Source organism: Triticum aestivum, chromosome 2D (genome assembly GCF_018294505.1).
Source record: "Triticum aestivum cultivar Chinese Spring chromosome 2D, IWGSC CS RefSeq v2.1, whole genome shotgun sequence".
NCBI classification, from domain to species: domain Eukaryota; kingdom Viridiplantae; phylum Streptophyta; class Magnoliopsida; order Poales; family Poaceae; genus Triticum; species Triticum aestivum.
Genome location: NC_057799.1, coordinates 262362657 through 262381019, shown reverse-complemented (window position 1 = coordinate 262381019; position 18363 = coordinate 262362657).

Below are 18363 nucleotides of genomic sequence, written 5' to 3'. Positions count from 1 at the left end.
ACCTCCAAGCATCATGTGCACGACGACGACGAACGACATCTACTACGAGCTCAAGTGCGACAACGACAACATCAACATGAAGATGCTCCACAAGCGCAAATGCATAAGTCCGAACAAGCCCTACTTCACGCCAAGGCCACGCTTCAAGAGCATAAGAGAAGACCGCGAGACGAGCACCACCAAGACGGAGCTACGGCTACAACAACCACTTCGGCATCTTCGCCAAGTGTTCTCAAGGCATCTTCGCCTTTGGACGTACGGCATCTTCGCCTACTTCCCATGAGTTCGCCTACATCAACATCTTCAACAACAAGGCGACCACCTACGAGCGAGGGCGACACTTCCATCTTTGGAAGTCCCTCAAAGAAGATGGCCGAGCATGGGAAATTCCCTTCGGTCATGGAGACGAGCTACGAGGTGCCACATCATATGGGCCTCCAACAACAAGACGGCGACAAGAAGGTTGAGCATGGGACTATCCCTTCAACCAAGGCGGTGATAGGAGTTGAGCATGGAGACATTTGCACCAACATCTCTCCGACACCCACATATCATGAGATGACCCAATTGCCATGTGAGGAGAGCCACCCAGCCATGAGTGACTCCACCATATATGACATTGAGTGCATTTCCTATGAGAGGATGAGTGTGACCACCACTAGCCCCACACATGAGAGCATGCCACACATCCTATGTGAGGTTGAGTGCCATTTGAGTGACTCCACCAACCATATGAGTGAGAGCATCTTACCGGGAGTGAGTGAGCCACAACACTTAGTGAGTGAGGTAGTTGACACGGCACGTGAGACCACTATGATTTCTAACGACTTAACCTCTACTCCGAGTGTGTGTTTCTTTGGTGCTAGGTCTCCGACATGACGACATGCCTATCCTCGACGAGTCCATACCTCCAATGGAGACGACGATGGCCGTGGTGGACAATGATGAACCCCCCACATGGTACGATCAAGTTGCAACCTCACCTACAACACATGAGCTACGCTCCAAAGGTAACATAGGTGATGGTGCTTCTCTTGTCCCACTAGTGGACTATCTCACCAATGATTGTTTGCATGATGATGACACACCTATTACCATGCTTCATGCTAGTGCGACTTCTTCATGTCATGACTTACCCATTTATGATGAATATGATGATGAGCATGTTGAGTTGCCTAGTTGTGATGCTATGCTCCATAGGATATCATGTGAAAATTCTATTGGTCACTTCATGTTTGACAATCCTTTGAACTTGTCATATGCTATGAGTGAGATCTCCCATATTGTTTCATTTCAATCTCAACATAGTGACTATGCATGCCCCATTAAAATACATCCCATTTGCACTTATGGCATAGATGACGAGATGATGGTCATTGGCTTTTGTTTTTCATGTGATGATATTGCTATGCTTCCTTTACATGATTTGCGCAATTCATCTACTATACCATGCCATGATCACATTGTTCCAAATATGAATTGTTTTGGATGTTATCAATATTCTCCATGTGATGTTTCTACAAATGCTCATGAGGAGACCCCCATAGTTTCCTCATACATATTAGGAGATCTTGATGCATTCCATACTTTGCATGATTCCCATAATTGTTTGCACCATATGCATTCCATTCATAACAATGCTCTAGATATCACTAGTGATGCATTACACAATTTGAGTCTCCATTATGCTATACATAATAACAAACCTCTCATGATGGATGACATGTTTCTATATCACACATCTCATTTATTTGAGCATTGGATATTTTGTGCTAACCGACACAAGCACGTATGCATCATGATGGATGATGTGTACATCTACCACGCACACACATGTAACATCCCAAATTTTCAATTTGGAATGTTATATATTAGATCATCATTGCATAGCATATTTTATTGCATTTTGGCAAAATCCTCGAAAATCCTAAGCAACTCAAGACCCTCGGAGAGAGTTGGGGATTTTTCGCGGTTTTCATATTTGATTTTTATCAAATAATGAAACGAGGATTTTTGGTTTTAATTATTTTTCTCTCCGAAAAATATTTCGTATTAAAATAAATGAGAGGAGAAAATATGACTTCTCCAAAATAATTGAAATATTGGAGGAAAAATATTAAAATAAAATATTTGATTTTATTCGGATTTTATTTGCAATTTTAATTGCATTAGAAAAATTGCACGTTTTCAAAACTGCATTTTTGGGCCAAGAAAATGTTCATCTCGTTCTAATTATTTTAATTAGACGGTGAAAATTTGTTTTGGCATTTTTGGATTTTTATTTATTTTTCTACGATTGTTTTTTAGCTTCGGCGAAATTATTTTAAAAAAAATCCCGAGCGCGCCGACTGGGCCGAAGCCCAGCCGACGGCCCAGCCCACCGCCCGAGCCGTCTCCCTCCCGGAGACCTAGCTCCCACCGCCGCCCGAGTCCCGGTCGAGGACGACGCCGCCGCCGCCTTACCCCTTCCCCATGGCATCCCCCTCCTATATATCCCCGCCCGACCCCGCCGCCTCCCTCACCCCGTTCCCCGCCTCGACCGAAGCCCGACGCCGGAACCGAGTCGCCGCCGCCGAAGGAGCTCGCCGCCCGGAGCCTGAATGCCACCGCCCGCCGCCCCTCGACGTCGCCCGTCGCCTCCCCGAGCCCCGCCGCCCCTCGCCGCACCCCCTGAGCCCCGCCGGAGTTGCCCCGACGAGGTAGCCGCAACCGCAGCCGACCGTCCATTTTTTTTTCAAAAACCGCCTCAGTTTAATTTTTTTGAAACCCTAGATTTTTTTTTAAATAGATCGGTTTATTTTTTTCTTCGGTTTAGTTAGTTAGTGAACGTTCACCGACCTGTTCGTTTTAACGAACGTGTTCGCCGGTTAGCCGCAGTTAACGAATGTCCGTTCGTTTAACTGTTCGTCAGTTTTCTTTTTCGTCGGATTTTCCGCGATTATTCCAGATCGCGATTTCTGATCAGATTTTCGTTCTGGTATATCTTTTAGCTCATTTATCGGAATCAGGTGATTCAAGCGCCTAGAGTTTCGACTCGAAATTCTCTTTCCGTTTAACCTATTCAAACAAGTTTTTGCTACTGTAAAATTTGACTTAGATCCAGATTAGTAAACAAAGCTTGTTTCTTTCGCTGTTTGACTTTCGTTGCTTCGTTTGATTCGATTCTTTTTGCAAACCGGAGTTCTTAAGTTGAACTTTCTGGTTAGATCTTTATTTGAGTTTTACCTGTGCATTAGATGAGTGCTTATTGTTTGCTTGTTTGTTTGCGATAGAGTACCCGGAGTGCGCCGCTTGCTACTTCGAATCTCTAGGTTTCACGGATCATCAGCAAGGCAAGTAACACTTTGATCATACTTCTTTTACTACCCAGTTTTATTGCATTAGACCAATCTCAAACATTGCATGATTAGGATCTAATTAAATTGTGGGTATTGGGAAGTAGTTGAGGTAGTACCTATTGCCCTGCATTCAAACCTTTGGGAGTTACTTCTACGTTTGCTCATATTGCTATGCTATGCTAGTAGACGTGTATTGGGTTTGAGTGTTACCATGACAGATGTGAGATTGTTAATTAATGGTTAACCTTAAGGTGGGAACTGAAACTCACATCTAGGTGGATTGAGGTACCTGGGTATTCCAGGATTGCCTGTTTTTCATTTGGACTGCCACCCAGGTTCAAAGGGATCATGAGATTATTCATGCTAGAAACTTCCGTGTGCAGCCACAAGCTATTATGGGCTCTAGCATAGTTGAGTAGGTTACATGATCTCCTGAAGAGGTGGGCTAGCAAATGTAGGGGAAAGTAGGTGTAACTGTCCACCCGGAGTAAAGAGTTATTGTTTCTGAAAGACTGTGTCTCGGTCATCCGTTTCTCAAAAATCATGTAGTGCGAGAATCAAGCGGAGGCGATCGAGTCTTGTGGGGAAAAGTGTGCAAACCTCTGCAGAGTGTATAAACTAATCATGGTTAGCCGTGTCCCCGGTTATGGACATCTTGAGTATCTAGTTCTTGGATTATCATGTGAATCTCATCATGTTACTTTAATTAATTTTGTTGGGTTTGATGATGATACTTAATTGGGATTGAGAATGCTGTCAACCATTCTCAATGTTTAACAACCACCATGATAGTTAAATAAAATTTATTCCTTTGCAGTAGGGAAAAATTGGCTTTTCGCAAAACTGTAACCATAGAGCCTTCTACCAGCCATATATGCATGTAGTATAGCATTATTATGTTCATTACTCTCTATGTGTTACATTGCCAGCATATTCCCTGTGCTGACCCGTTTTCGGGTTGTAACGTTTTATGTTGCAGACTTTTCAAACGACGAGTAAGGTGCCTTAGGTCGTGGTCTTATACTCAGTGATGCCGTTGGAGTTGATGGACTCACTTATCTTCCAAGTCTTCCGCTGTTATCGTTTTTAGATGGCCTTAAGCCATATTTGTCATACTTATTTCTCTCTTGAGATACTCGATGTAATAAGTGTGTGATTGCTACTCTGTTATAAATCCTCCAAGTATTGTGCGTGTCAGCATTACTGATCCAGGGATGACACTAGTGCACGGTAGATCAGACTATTTGAGGTCTGGTCGCTACAAAGGTGGTATCAGAGCACACGCTGACTGTAGGACACGACCACTAAGCTTAAACCCTAGAACACTACTCTCTTCTCATTTCTGACTCCTCTCCACTTTCTACTCTTTTAGGAATGGCGGATGCAAGGAACAAGTTCATGCAACCGGATGAAGATACACCTTTTGGACGACACTTGAAGGAAGTCACTAAGTACCTGAACATCGGAATACCAAGCTTCACCGGGACTTACAAAGCACACTACCAGAAGAGGAGCGCTGGAAGATTCAAGTTCAAGTTCCAGGAAGGACGTTTACGCCAGTCACTGAGCCTATAGAGTTTTCCTTTGATGCACCAACCTGGAGTTTAGGAAAGAGCATGGCAGCCCACATCTCTATGGGACGCATTGGAGAAGTCTACCACAGGGAGCTTAAGGATACTATTTATCATATTTGTGGACGCCGAGATGAGCAATGGGAGATGATCAGCACCAAGAAGGATGGATCAATTGCAGCTTTCATCCAGGAGCAAAACCAACACATTCGTCGCCAGGAGAACCAGATGTGCGCAGACATGATAGATCTGAAGAAGGCATTGACCAAGATCACAGAGTTGGAGGAAGAATTCAAGTCTACACGTGAGGATTATATGGAGGAAATCGTCGCACTAGTGAGGAAGAATGACGACCTGACATAGAAGATCGGAGTATTCATGGGAGACCCAGCACCAGGAGGAGAAGATGACGATTCTACTTGCCCGGATAACTACATCATCATCGACGACACCGACTCGGACCCCAGTGAAGAAGATTTTGTTGATGAAGCTGGAGCAGATATCATGGAGTCTTCGACCGATCAAAATTTCTAGTAGACCCCCATAATCAGTAGTAGTATTTCCCCCATGTATATAGTATAGTCCGAGCACTTTGTAATGATAGGATCGATTGTATGCCTTGTTTGATTGAGTGATATTGTTTGTGTTTGTCTCATGTGCATATGGGTAGTGTTTTTCCCTCTAGACCTCATTCTATTCTAAATGCTCATCTTTTCTAAACCTATCATATGCCTCCGAGACGCGACACCGGATTTGTTTTCCCACCGGAGATCACTCAGTTGATTCAGCAGCAGAATGCCCTGATGCAAGTGTTAGTACAGAACCAAGGCAACAACAACAACAACCCACCACCACCACCTGTTGATCACTTAGCCCGTTTCTTGAGGCTAAATCCGCCGGTGTTTTCCAGCAGCACCGAGCCGATTGTTGTAGATGATTGGCTCCGCAAAGTTGGAAGGGAGTTGACCACTGCAGGATGCACAGATGCGGAGAGAGTGCGATTTTCCGCACATCAGCTTGATGGACCCGCAGCATCATGGTGGGAGAATTACACAGCCACACACCCTATTGACACTGTCACATGGGACCAGTTTCAGCAAGCTTTCCGTACTGCCCATGTTTCAGCAGGAGCTTATGGCCATGAAGAAGCGTGAGTTTCGCAACCTACGCCAAGGAGGACGCACCTTAGGCCAGTATGTGGAGGACTTTAGTAAGTTAGCACGTTATGCTCCAGATGACGTTGCTACAGATGCAGCCAAGCAGGAGAAGTTTCTGGAAGGACTGAATGATGAGCTGAGCATGCAGTTGATGGTAGCAACCTTCAACAACTACCAGGAGTTGGTAGATAGAGCTCTCATGATTGAAGGGAAGCAGCAGCAGATTGAAAACCGTAAGAGGAAGTATGGACAAGGGAAGTACAATTCTGGAGCTCAGCAGAAGCCACGTTTTACCCCGAAATCGGGAGGACAGTTTCAGCATACCCATGGAGGATGATAGAGGCGAGGGTGTCCCGATCTTTCGATGAGATGATAACTATCGATTTGGCGGAGACGACTTTGACGATCCGACTACAAACGTGCACGACGTTGCGCCTTATCAATCGCTAAACCAATCTCCTGAGGTTACTGACAATGCCGGAAGCACGATCAGCCTGACCACGAAGGTCTATTCCTGCAAGCAATCGAAGAACGAGCAAGAATATGATAATGCAATCTGAATATTGCGAATATATATGAAGTATTGATAGTGGTGGGAATCCGTAAGCGGTCTTGGTCTGGTCGTTGGACACAAACGAAGTACACGAAGTTGCAATGGCTAACTTTTAACTAAACAAATTCCAAGGAAAAAGCTACTAGATGGATCTACTTATATAGGAGCAAGGGGTGGCGGCCAAGGAGGTGGGAGGACGTCCCAAGGCAGCCTAAAACCAACCCTAGGTCGTACAAGGCTCATGGGCCCAAGTGGAGGTGATGCAACACCTTTGGACTTGTAGTTTGACTCGGATTCTGGTGCAACGTCAGATTGTTTCGACCATAACTCAATGCTCCGGACGAATTTAAAGGTGAATCCAATTGGGTTGGAAAGAGCACGAAATCTAGTTTCCAACAAAAAAAGAATCACCCAATTCGGAGTCCGTATGAAAAAGTTGTTGGCGTTTTGAGTCAGGTATGTCTGTGCAGTCCGAATCTGAATCCAGAACGTGAGAGACTTGGACTCTTTCTTCTCTTGGCCCAAAAGTGACGTGAGAGGACTTTTTGAATAGAACCTAAACTTCTCCTTTTCCCCTATCTTCATATGTGGATTGTACAAATGTCCCATACACCTGCAATTAGACAAAACACAAAAGTGTGTGAAGTATTTTTGTTCTGGATAACATAAATAGATTATTGAATAGTTTGCACTAGAAATCACCTGACAAATATGCATGTATGCAATATTTTTGGTCGTATCCAAGGTAGTCATGTCCTCATCGTCCTCCCCTTCTTGAAAACAAAGCCGTCCTCGGCGTTGCTTAATCTGAAATGTGGCTAACAAAAGAGACAAGGTATACATGTTGTATATGTATATGTCATCCATTTTTACTTCCCGTGGATTTTGCACATATGACACATGTATATATGAGTAACTTTCATAGTTAATAAAATATAAAGCCAAAATATTATCACAAGAAGTAGAAGGCATGAAAGTATTGCAACTCAGTTTGCACATATAAGTGAAGCTCTTATTCATATGAAAAGATGGACAATATTCATCATTAAACCATCCCAACATTGATGAACCATCACCAAGATTAGAGGTCATATCAAAATGATTAAATATTGGCACAATTATTTTCAAACATATTTGATCCAAATCTGATTTATTCCCTGATTCACTTGATTCTTTTGCATCGATAGTTAATTCAATGGGCTCACTCAAAATTGTTTGATCACATGGCAAAGTCAAATCATCAGCATTGTCCTCTAAGGTAGCTGGTGTGATCAAAGTAGTGGGTAGCTCACCGCATGGTGCACTTAAATTGACAAGACATTCATCATACTCATGTGGAAGTGGAAGATTAGTACCTTTGTCATTACCTCTTATGATCAACTCAGATGAGGTAGGCACTCTCGGTGATGATGTGTCACATGGTGGAGGTGATGTAGTCCTCACAACAACGGATGTGGTTGTCATAGTATGCTTAGTAGTTGAAGGGACAACCGTATCAACTCTTGGAATGTGCATCTCGCGCTTGTTCTCCTTGTGCGCAACACGTCGTTTTATTTCCTGTTCAGCTTTGCAAGCAAGATGAAACAAATGGTCCATAGGATAACACTCTTCATGTATTAGTATCTCCTAAATGTCACGATTTAATCCTCCCCAAAATCTATCCATAAAATCTTCTTCACTTTCTTCTAAAGAGGAATGCAGCAAGGTAGTTTGTAAAGTATCATAATATTTCGTTACGGTGTCACTACCTTGTTTTAAATGTTGCAACTTTGTAATCATGTCACGAGTATAATAAGCGGGAACGAATGTATGTCGCATGGCAAGTTTCAAATCATCCCAAGTAGTAGGTATATCATTAGGGTGTAACCGACAAATGAGGTCACGGCGTAGCACAACTAGCATCAATGAAGGATACTAAGTAGCTCTGGACAGCAAGATATAAGTGAAGATCACAACGGCAGTAAAGATAATGATGAAAAACAACTGCCACGCAGGATATACAACAACTCTCTCCAACTTTCCTCTTGAAAAGTTTGTGCCAATTTTCTGATAATTTTTTTCAAAGAATGCTACTAACTCAAGCTTTCCAATGCAAAAAGAATCACTCAATTCCGAGTTGATATGAGGAGTGAAAGAATTCTGAAACTGGCTTGAAAAACTGGAATAAGCTGTGTCCGCGAACTTCGGAGGGCAAAAAGACCTATTTAGAAGACGATTTTGAGGTGTCAAATATTGAACAAGTCTCTGCAACTATTTAGATGCGGCTCGTCGCTAGCTTTCATTTGAGTACTCGCGGAGTCAAAATGGACTTCGTATGAGGAAGGTATGCCTGTTTTACTAAACAGTGCACAAAACAGATTCCAATCCGAATTCAACTACGAGATTGAGTCTAGATAGATCCGAATTTTGTTTTTTTTCTTCTCTCTTTTTTTTCCTCACACTTTTTTTCTTTCTCTTTTTTTCTGACTTCTTTTTCTTTTTTTTTCTCTCTTTTTTTTCTCTCTTTTTTTTCTCTGTCTTTTTTTTCTCTCCCTCTTTCCAAGACAAACTAGATAAGATGCAGATTGGATCAAGCGAAGATGTGAACGACCTCAACTATGATTGTGACAATGAACTATGGGTAGCACATGGTGGAATTTGATGGATGGTGTGGTGGACAGCAGAAGGGATAACGATGCAGCGGCGACGTGACTAATGTGAACAGAACTCGAAACTCTAAACGAACTAGACCCTAAGACCAGCAACTCGACACGACGATGCAACCGATAATTCAATAATGCAAACAATGAATAGAAAATTGCAAAGGCTCAGACTGGCTTGGACAAAAGGATGAATAGATCTAACTTTTTTGTGGCTTTTTCTTGGACAATAGGTAAGAAAATAAATCTAATCTAGGGGAAACTGGAAATTCTCACCGAGCAACCTGAAAACTGATACCACTTGATAGAGGCGAGGGTGTCCCGATCTTTCGATGAGATGATAACTATCGATTTGGTGGAGACGACTTTGACGATCCGACTACAAACGTGCACGACGTTGCGCCTTATCAATCGCTAAACCAATCTCCTGAGGTTACTGACGATGCCGGAAGCACGATCAGCCTGACCACGAAGGTCTATTCCTGCAAGCAATCGAAGAACGAGTAAGAATATGATAATGCAATCGGAATATTGCGAATATATATGAAGTATTGATAGTGGTGGGAATCCGTAAGCGGTCTTGGTCTGGTCGTTGGACACAAACGAAGTACACGAAGTTGCAATGGCTAACTTTTAACTAAACAAATTCCAAGGAAAAAGCTACTAGATGGATCTACTTATATAGGAGCAAGGGGTGGCGGCCAAGGAGGTGGGAGGACGTCCCAAGGCAGCCTAAAACCAACCCTAGGTCGTACAAGGCTCATGGGCCCAAGTGGAGGTGATGCAACACCTTTGGACTTGTAGTTTGACTCGGATTCTGGTGCAACGTCAGATTGTTTCGACCATAACTCAATGCTCCGGACGAATTTAAAGGTGAATCCAATTGGGTTGGAAAGAGCACGAAATCTAGTTTCCAAAAAAAAAAGAATCACCCAATTCGGAGTCCGTATGAAAAAGTTGTTGGCGTTTTGAGTCAGGTATGTCTGTGCAGTCCGAATCTGAATCCAGAACGTGAGAGACTTGGACTCTTTCTTCTCTTGGCCCAAAAGTGACGTGAGAGGACTTTTTGAACAGAACCTAAACTTCTCCTTTTCCCCTATCTTCATATGTGGATTGTACAAATGTCCCATACACCTGCAATTAGACAAAACACAAAAGTGTGTGAAGTATTTTTGTTCTGGATAACATAAATAGATTATTGAATAGTTTGCACTAGAAATCACCTGACAAATATGCATGTATGCAATATTTTTGGTCGTATCCAAGGTAGTCATGTCCTCATCAGAGGAGGTAGTTCGCACAACCATAATGGCCCCAAGAATGGTAATGGGAATGGAGGAAGCAACGGCCAGAACCGTACCAACCCTTCAACCCCAGCTAAGAGAGACCTGAGCCAAGTCACTTGCTTTAAGTGCCAGAAGACTGGACATTATGCCAATGAATGTCCTGAAGCCCAGAATGGAAATGGCTATGGAAGCTCTGGGAAGAAGCCGAACCCTTTCAACAAAGGACATATGAACCACGTTAGCGTGGAGGAGGTTGAAGCCCAGCCAGATGCAGTAATAGGTAAGTTTTTGGTTAAGTCATTTACTGCAATCATTCTTTTTGATACTGGTGCATCGCATTCATACATATCAAGGGGATTTGTGGATAAGTTTAAGTTGCCCACCAAAGTTCTCAGAACACCTATATTACTAACCTCGCCAGGAGCAGAGTATATGGCAAGCCAAGGATGTTTTCAGATGCCATTGGCCATAGGTAGGCATGTTTTCCCCTCAGACCTAATAGTTTTGGAGACGCAAGGTTTGGACGTAATATTGGGTATGGATTGGCTATCGATGTATGGGGGAAACATCGATTGCGCCAGTAAGACGATTTTGCTTACCACCCCAGAAGGAAGAAGGATTAAGTATGTATCCCGGCATATGCCGAAGAGGACTCAGGTGAATTCCTTATCAGGAGTTGTACAGGAAGAAGTACCAGTGGTGAAGGATTACCCGGATGTATTTCCAGAAGAGTTGCCAGGCATGCCACCAGATAGAGACATAGAGTTTTTGATTGAACTTTTTGCCAGGCACAGGGCCGATATCTAAGAGACCGTACAGGATGCCCGCTAAGGATTTGGAAGAAATTAAGAAGCAGATTAAGGAGTTACTGGATAAAGGCTATATTCGCCCAAGTTCTTCACCTTGGGGATCACCCGTACTTCTAGTGGAGAAGAAAGATGGATCGTTGAGGATGGTTGTTGATTACCGTGGATTGAATGAAGTGACCATCAAAAATAAGTACCCACTGCCGATGATCAATGATTTGTTTGACCGATTACAAGGAGCTAAGGTATTTTCCAAGATCGATCTACGATCAGGATACCATCAGTTAAAGATTCGAGAGCAGGATATACCTAAGACGGCTTTTACCACCAGGTATGGGCTATATGAGTATACCGTTATGTCATTTGGTCTGACTAACGCACCTGCCTATTTCATGAACCTGATGAACAAAGTGTTTATGGAGTTTTTGGATAAGTTCGTCGTAGTGTTCATTGATGACATTTTGGTCTACTCAAAGAACGAAGAGGAGCATAAGGAGCATTTGCGTTTGGTACTTGAGAAGCTCAGAGAACATCAGTTATACGCCAAGTTCAGCAAATGTGAGTTTTGGTTGAAGGAAGTTGGATTCCTCGGACATGTTATATCCGGAGAAGGAATAGCAGTAGACCCCACCAAAGTCGACACTGTGACAAACTGGGAATCACCCGCATCAGTTGGAGAGATCCGGAGTTTTCTTGGACTTGCAGGATACTACCGGAGGTTCATTGAGAATTTCTCGAGGATTGCTAAGCCCATGACAGAGCTGTTAAAGAAGGACACCAAATTCAATTGGACTGAGGAATGCGAAGCTAGTTTCCAAGAGTTGAAGAAACGTTTGGTTACATCACCAGTGTTGATTCTGCCAGATCAACGCAAGGATTATGAAGTATATTGCGACGCTTCACGTCGAGGACTTGGAGCAGTGCTAATGCAGGAGGGAAGAGTTGTTTCATATGCTTCACGACAACTTAAACCCCATGAGAAGAATTATGCCACCCATGATTTGGAGTTAGCAGCCGTAGTACATGCGTTGAAGACATGGAGACATTTTCTCATCGGAAATCACTGTGAGGTGTACACGGATCACAAGAGTTTGAAGTACATTTTCACGCAGAAGGAGTTGAATCTCAGGCAAAGGAGATGGTTGGAGCTCATTAAGGATTATGATATGAGATTGCATTATCACCCCGCGAAGGCTAACGTAGTAGCAGATGCGTTGAGCCGCAAGAGCCATGTCAACACACTCATGACCGGAGAGTTACCGAAATTATTAGCCAAGGATCTTCGCGAGCTATGTTTGGAGATAGTTCCAAGAGGCTATTTAGCAACGTTGGAGATTCAGTCTACCTTGATGGAAAAGATCAGGGAAGCTCAGAAGACAGACAAGGAGATTGACGAGATAATGGAAAGGATGAGCAAAGGAAAAGCCAAGGGATTTCGTGAGGATGAGCACGATACCTTATGGTATGAGGACCGCGTTTATGTGCCCAATGATCCGAAGATCAGGAAGTTGATCTTGCAAGAGGCCCATGATTCACCGTATTCGATTCACCCAGGAAATACCAAGATGTATTTGGATTTGAAGGATACTTTCTGGTGGACCGGAATGAAGAAAGATATTGCAGAGTATGTAGCAGTTTGTGATGTGTGTCAGAGAGTGAAGGAAGAGCATCAGAAGCCAGCAGGATTGCTACAGCGATTGCCGATGCCCGAATAGAAATGGGATAAACTAGGCATGGATTTTATCACGGGATTGCCCAGGTGATAGAGGCAAAGTTGTCCCGTCTTTCGACGGGATGATGGATATCGCTTTGGTGGAAGTCGACTTTGACGATACGACTAGGAACGTGCGATGACGTCGCGCCTTAGCAATCGCTAAACCAACTCCGAGAGGTTATTGACCACGCCGGAGCACGATCAACCTGAACACGAGGGTCTGTTTCCTGCGAGCAAACGAAGAACAAGCAAGAAATTGAGATTGCAATCTGGATATTGTGAATATAAGATGAAAGCTTTATTGATCAAGGTGGGGTTCTGTGACGCCTTTGTCTGGTCGTTGAACACAAACGAAGTACGCGAAGTTGCAACTATGGCGAACTTTTAATCTAAACAAAACCCAAAGTCTAAACGACGCCCTAAGGGCTGTATATATGGAGGAAGAGGGGGGAATTTCGTGGCCCTTGGGGAAGGGGTCCGAAACCAACCCTATCTCTTGTTTCCCCACACATACGGACTCTAAAAACAGCCTATACTCAAGTATTTCGAAATTACATGGGCCTGGCCCAATAATAAGGTGACGCAGCACCTAGAATAGCCTCTGGACGAAAATTATGAAGTAGCATCTTGTATATTTCGTCCAAGGCTTCATGCACGCATTATGGTGGCTTCAACGTCCTGAAATCATGAAATCATCTCCATGCTTGTTCTTGCTCCAATGTTCATCCTTCTCAAAGCTAGGCACTTCATTTGTAAGCAAAACAAATGTATCCAATTTAGGCAGCATCATATTCTCATGAACATTAGAATCATTACCAAGAAACGAAAGTACCTGGTAATTTAATTGGCGTGCGCGAGCTCTAGTAATTGGTCCAGTATGTATAGCAGCAGGGGTTGTGGGTGTAACAATGGTATTGATGTCCTCATCATCCTCCCCTTCTTGAAATGAAGTCGTCCTCGACGGAAGCTCATCTCCCTCACCCAAATAAGGCTTCAAATCTGCAATGTTAAAAGTGGGACTAACCCCAAAATCTGCAGGCAGCTCAAGTTTATATGCATTATCATTTATTTTCTCTAACACCTTAAAAGGACCATCAGCACGTGGCATTAGCTTTGATTTGCGCAAATCAGGAAATCTATCCTTATGCAAATGTAACCAAATAAGATCTCCAGGTGCAAACACAACATGTTTTCTACCCTTATCTCCAGCAAGTTTATATTTAGCATTCATACGCTCAATGTTTTCCTTAGTTAACTCATGCATTTTTAAGATCAATTCAGCACGTTGTTTAGCATCAAAATTAACCTTCTCCGAAGATGGAAGAGGCAACAAATCAATAGGTGCACGAGGTAGGAAACCATACACAATTTCAAAAGGGCACATCTTAGTAGTAGAATGCAATGAACGATTATAAGCAAACTCAATATGAGGCAAGCATTCTTCCCACATTTTCTTATTATTCTTCAAAACAGCCCTAAGCATAGTAGACAATGTTCTATTGACTACTTCAGTTTGTCCATCAGTTTGGGGGTGACAAGTAGTACTAAAAAGCAGTTTAGTCCCCAACTTAGCCCATAAACATCTCCAAAAGTGGCTAAGAAATTTAGTATCACGATCGGAAACAATAGTATTTGGCACACCATGCAAGCGAATAATTTCACGAAAGAACAAATCAGCAACATTAACAGCATCATCGATTTTATGACATGGTATAAAGTGTGCCATTTTCGAGAATCTATCCACGACAACAAATATGCTATCCCTCCCCTTCTTTGTTCGAGGTAAACCTAAAACAAAGTCCATAGATATATCCTCCCAAGGAACACTAGGTACAGGCAAAGGCATATATAAACCATGAGGATTGAGTCATGACTTAGCTTTTTGACATGTAGTGCAGCGAGCAACAAAACGCTCAACATCCCGTCTCATCTTTGGCCAAAAGAAATGTGTAGCAAGTACGTCCTCCGTCTTCTTCACGCCAAAGTGTCGCATTAATCCTCCTCCATGCGCCTCCTGCAACAACAAAAGACGAAGAGAGCTAGCTGGAATGCATAGCTTGTTAGCACGGAACACAAATCCATCATTAACGACAAACTTGTTCCAGGTTCTTCCTTCTTTACAATTCTGCAAAACATCTTTAAAATCAGCATCATGCACATATTGATCTTTGGTGGTCTCCAAACCAAATATTTTGAAGTCAAGTTGTGACAGCATAGTATAGCGACGAGACAATGCATCAGCAATAACATTTTCTTTACCCTTCTTGTGTTTAATGACATAAGGGAAAGTTTCAATGAATTCAACCCATTTAGCATGTCTACGATTCAGTTTAGCTTGACTTTTAATATGTTTCAAAGATTCATGATCAGAATGTATAACAAATTCTTTGGGCCATAAATAATGTTGCCATGTTTCTAAAGTCCGAACAAGAGCATATAGTTCTTTATCATAAGTAGAATAGTTCAGACTAGGCCCACTCAATTTTTCAGAAAAGTATGCAACAGGTTTACCATCTTGTAATAACACACCTCCTAATCCAATTCCACTAGCATCACATTCAAGCTCAAAAGTCTTATTAAAATCAGGAAGTTGGAGTAAAGGAGCATGTGTCAACTTATCTTTCAATACCGTGAAGGCTTCTTCCTGTGCGGTACCCCAAACAAAAGGCACATCCTTCTTTGTAAGCTCGTTGAGAGGTGCAGCAATGGTGCTGAAATCTCTCACAAAACGCCTATAGAATCCAGCGAGGCCAAGAAAACTCCTCACTTGTGTGACCATTTTGGGCTGCGGCCAACTCTCAATAGCTTCAATCTTGGCTTTGTCAACTTCAATTCCCTGTGGAGTAACAACATAGCCAAGAAAAGATACTCGGTCGGTGCAAAAGGTGCACTTCCCAAGGTTACCAAACAAACGTGCATCACGTAGAGCAATAAAAACAGCACGTAAATGTTCCAAATTTTCTTCCAAAGATCTGCTATAAATCAGTATGTCATCAAAGTAAACTACCACAAATCGTCCAATGAAAGCACGTAAAACTTCGTTCATTAATCTCATGAAAGTACTAGGTGCATTAGTTAACCCAAAAGGCATGACTAACCACTCATATAATCCAAACTTAGTTTTAAATGCTGTTTTCCATTCATCTCCCAATTTCATACGAATTTGATGGTAGCCACTACGCAAATCAACTTTGGAGAATATTGTAGAGCCACTCAATTCATCAAGCATATCATCTAGCCTAGGAATAGGATGACGATAACGAATATTAATATTATTAATGCCTCTACAATCAACACACATACGTGATGTACCATCCTTTTTCGGCACTAGAATAATAGGAACAGCACAAGGACTAAGGGATTCGCGTATATAACCTTTGTCGAGAAGCTCTTGTACTTGGCGCATAATCTCCTTCGTCTCCTCTGGATTGGTACGGTATGGTGCACGGTTTGGCAGTGAAGCACCGGGAATTAAGTCAATCTGATGCTCAATCCCTCGAATAGGCGGTAATCCCGGTGGCACGTCTTGTGGAAAGACGTCAGCGAACTCCTGCAAAATGTTAGTGACAGCAGGCAAATGTAACCAAACAAGATCTCCAGGTGCAAACACAACATGTTTTCTACCCTTATCTCCAGCAAGTTTATATTTAGCATTCATGCGCTCAATGTTTTCCTTAGTTAACTCATGCATTTTTAAAATCAATTCAGCACGTTGTTTAGCATCAAAATTAACCTTCTCCGAAGATGGAAGAGGCAACAAATCAATAGGTGCACGAGGTAGGAAACCATACACAACTTCAAAAGGGCACATCTTAGTAGTAGAATGCAATGAACGATTATAAGCAAATTCAATATGAGGCAAGCATTCCTCCCACATTTTCTTATTATTCTTCAAAACAGCCCTAAGCATAGTAGACAACGTTCTATTGACTACTTCAGTTTGTCCATCAGTTTGGGGGTGACAAGTAGTACTAAAAAGCAGTTTAGTCCCCAACTTAGCCCATAAACATCTCCAAAAGTGGCTAAGAAATTTAGTATCACGATCTGAAACAATAGTATTTGGCACACCATGCAAGCGAATAATTTCACCAAAGAACAAATCAGCAACATTAACAGCATCATCGCTTTTATGACATGGTATAAAGTGTGCCATTTTCGAGAATCTATCCACGACAACAAATATGCTATCCCTCCCCTTCTTTGTTCGAGGTAAACCTAAAACAAAGTCCATAGATATATCCTCCCAAGGAACACTAGGTACAGGCAAAGGCATATATAAACCATGAGGATTGAGTCGTGACTTAGCTTTTTGACATGTAGTGCAGCGAGCAACAAAACGCTCAACATCCCGTCTCATCTTTGGCCAAAAGAAATGTGTAGCAAGTACGTCCTCTGTCTTCTTCACGCCAAAGTGTCCCATTAATCCTCCGCCATGCGCCTCCTGCAACAACAAAAGACGAAGAGAGCTAGCTGGAATGCATAGCTTGTTAGCACGGAACACAAATCCATCATTAACGACAAACTTGTTCCAGGTTCTTCCTTCTTTACAATTCTGCAATACATCTTTAAAATCAGCAGCATGCACATATTGATCTTTGATGGTCTCCAAACCAAATATTTTGAAGTCAAGTTGTGAAAGCATAGTATAGCGACGAGACAATGCATCAGCAATAACATTTTCTTTACCCTTCTTGTGTTTAATGACATAAGGGAAAGTTTCAATGAATTGAACACATTTAGCATGTCTACGATTCAGTTTAGCTTGACTTTTAATATGTTTCAAAGATTCATGATCAGAATGTATAACAAATTCTTTGGGCCATAAATAATGTTGCCATGTTTCTAAAGTCCGAACAAGAGCATATAGTTCTTTATCATAAGTAGAATAATTCAGACTAGGCCCACTCAATTTTTCAGAAAAGTATGCAACAGGTTTGCCATCTTGTAATAACACACCTCCTAATCCAATGCCACTAGCATCACATTCAAGCTCAAAAGTCTTATTAAAATCAGGAAGTTGGAGTAAAGGAGCATGTGTCAACTTATCTTTCAATACCGTGAAGGCTTCTTCCTGTGCGGTACCCCAAACAAAAGGCACATCCTTCTTTGTAAGCTCGTTGAGAGGTGCAGCAATGGTGCTGAAATCTCTCACAAAACGCCTATAGAAACCAGCGAGTCCAAGAAAACTCCGCACTTGTGTGACCGTTTTGGGCTGCGGCCAACTCTCAATAGCTTCAATCTTGGCTTTATCAACTTCAATTCCCTGTGGAGTAACAACATAGCCAAGAAAAGATACTCG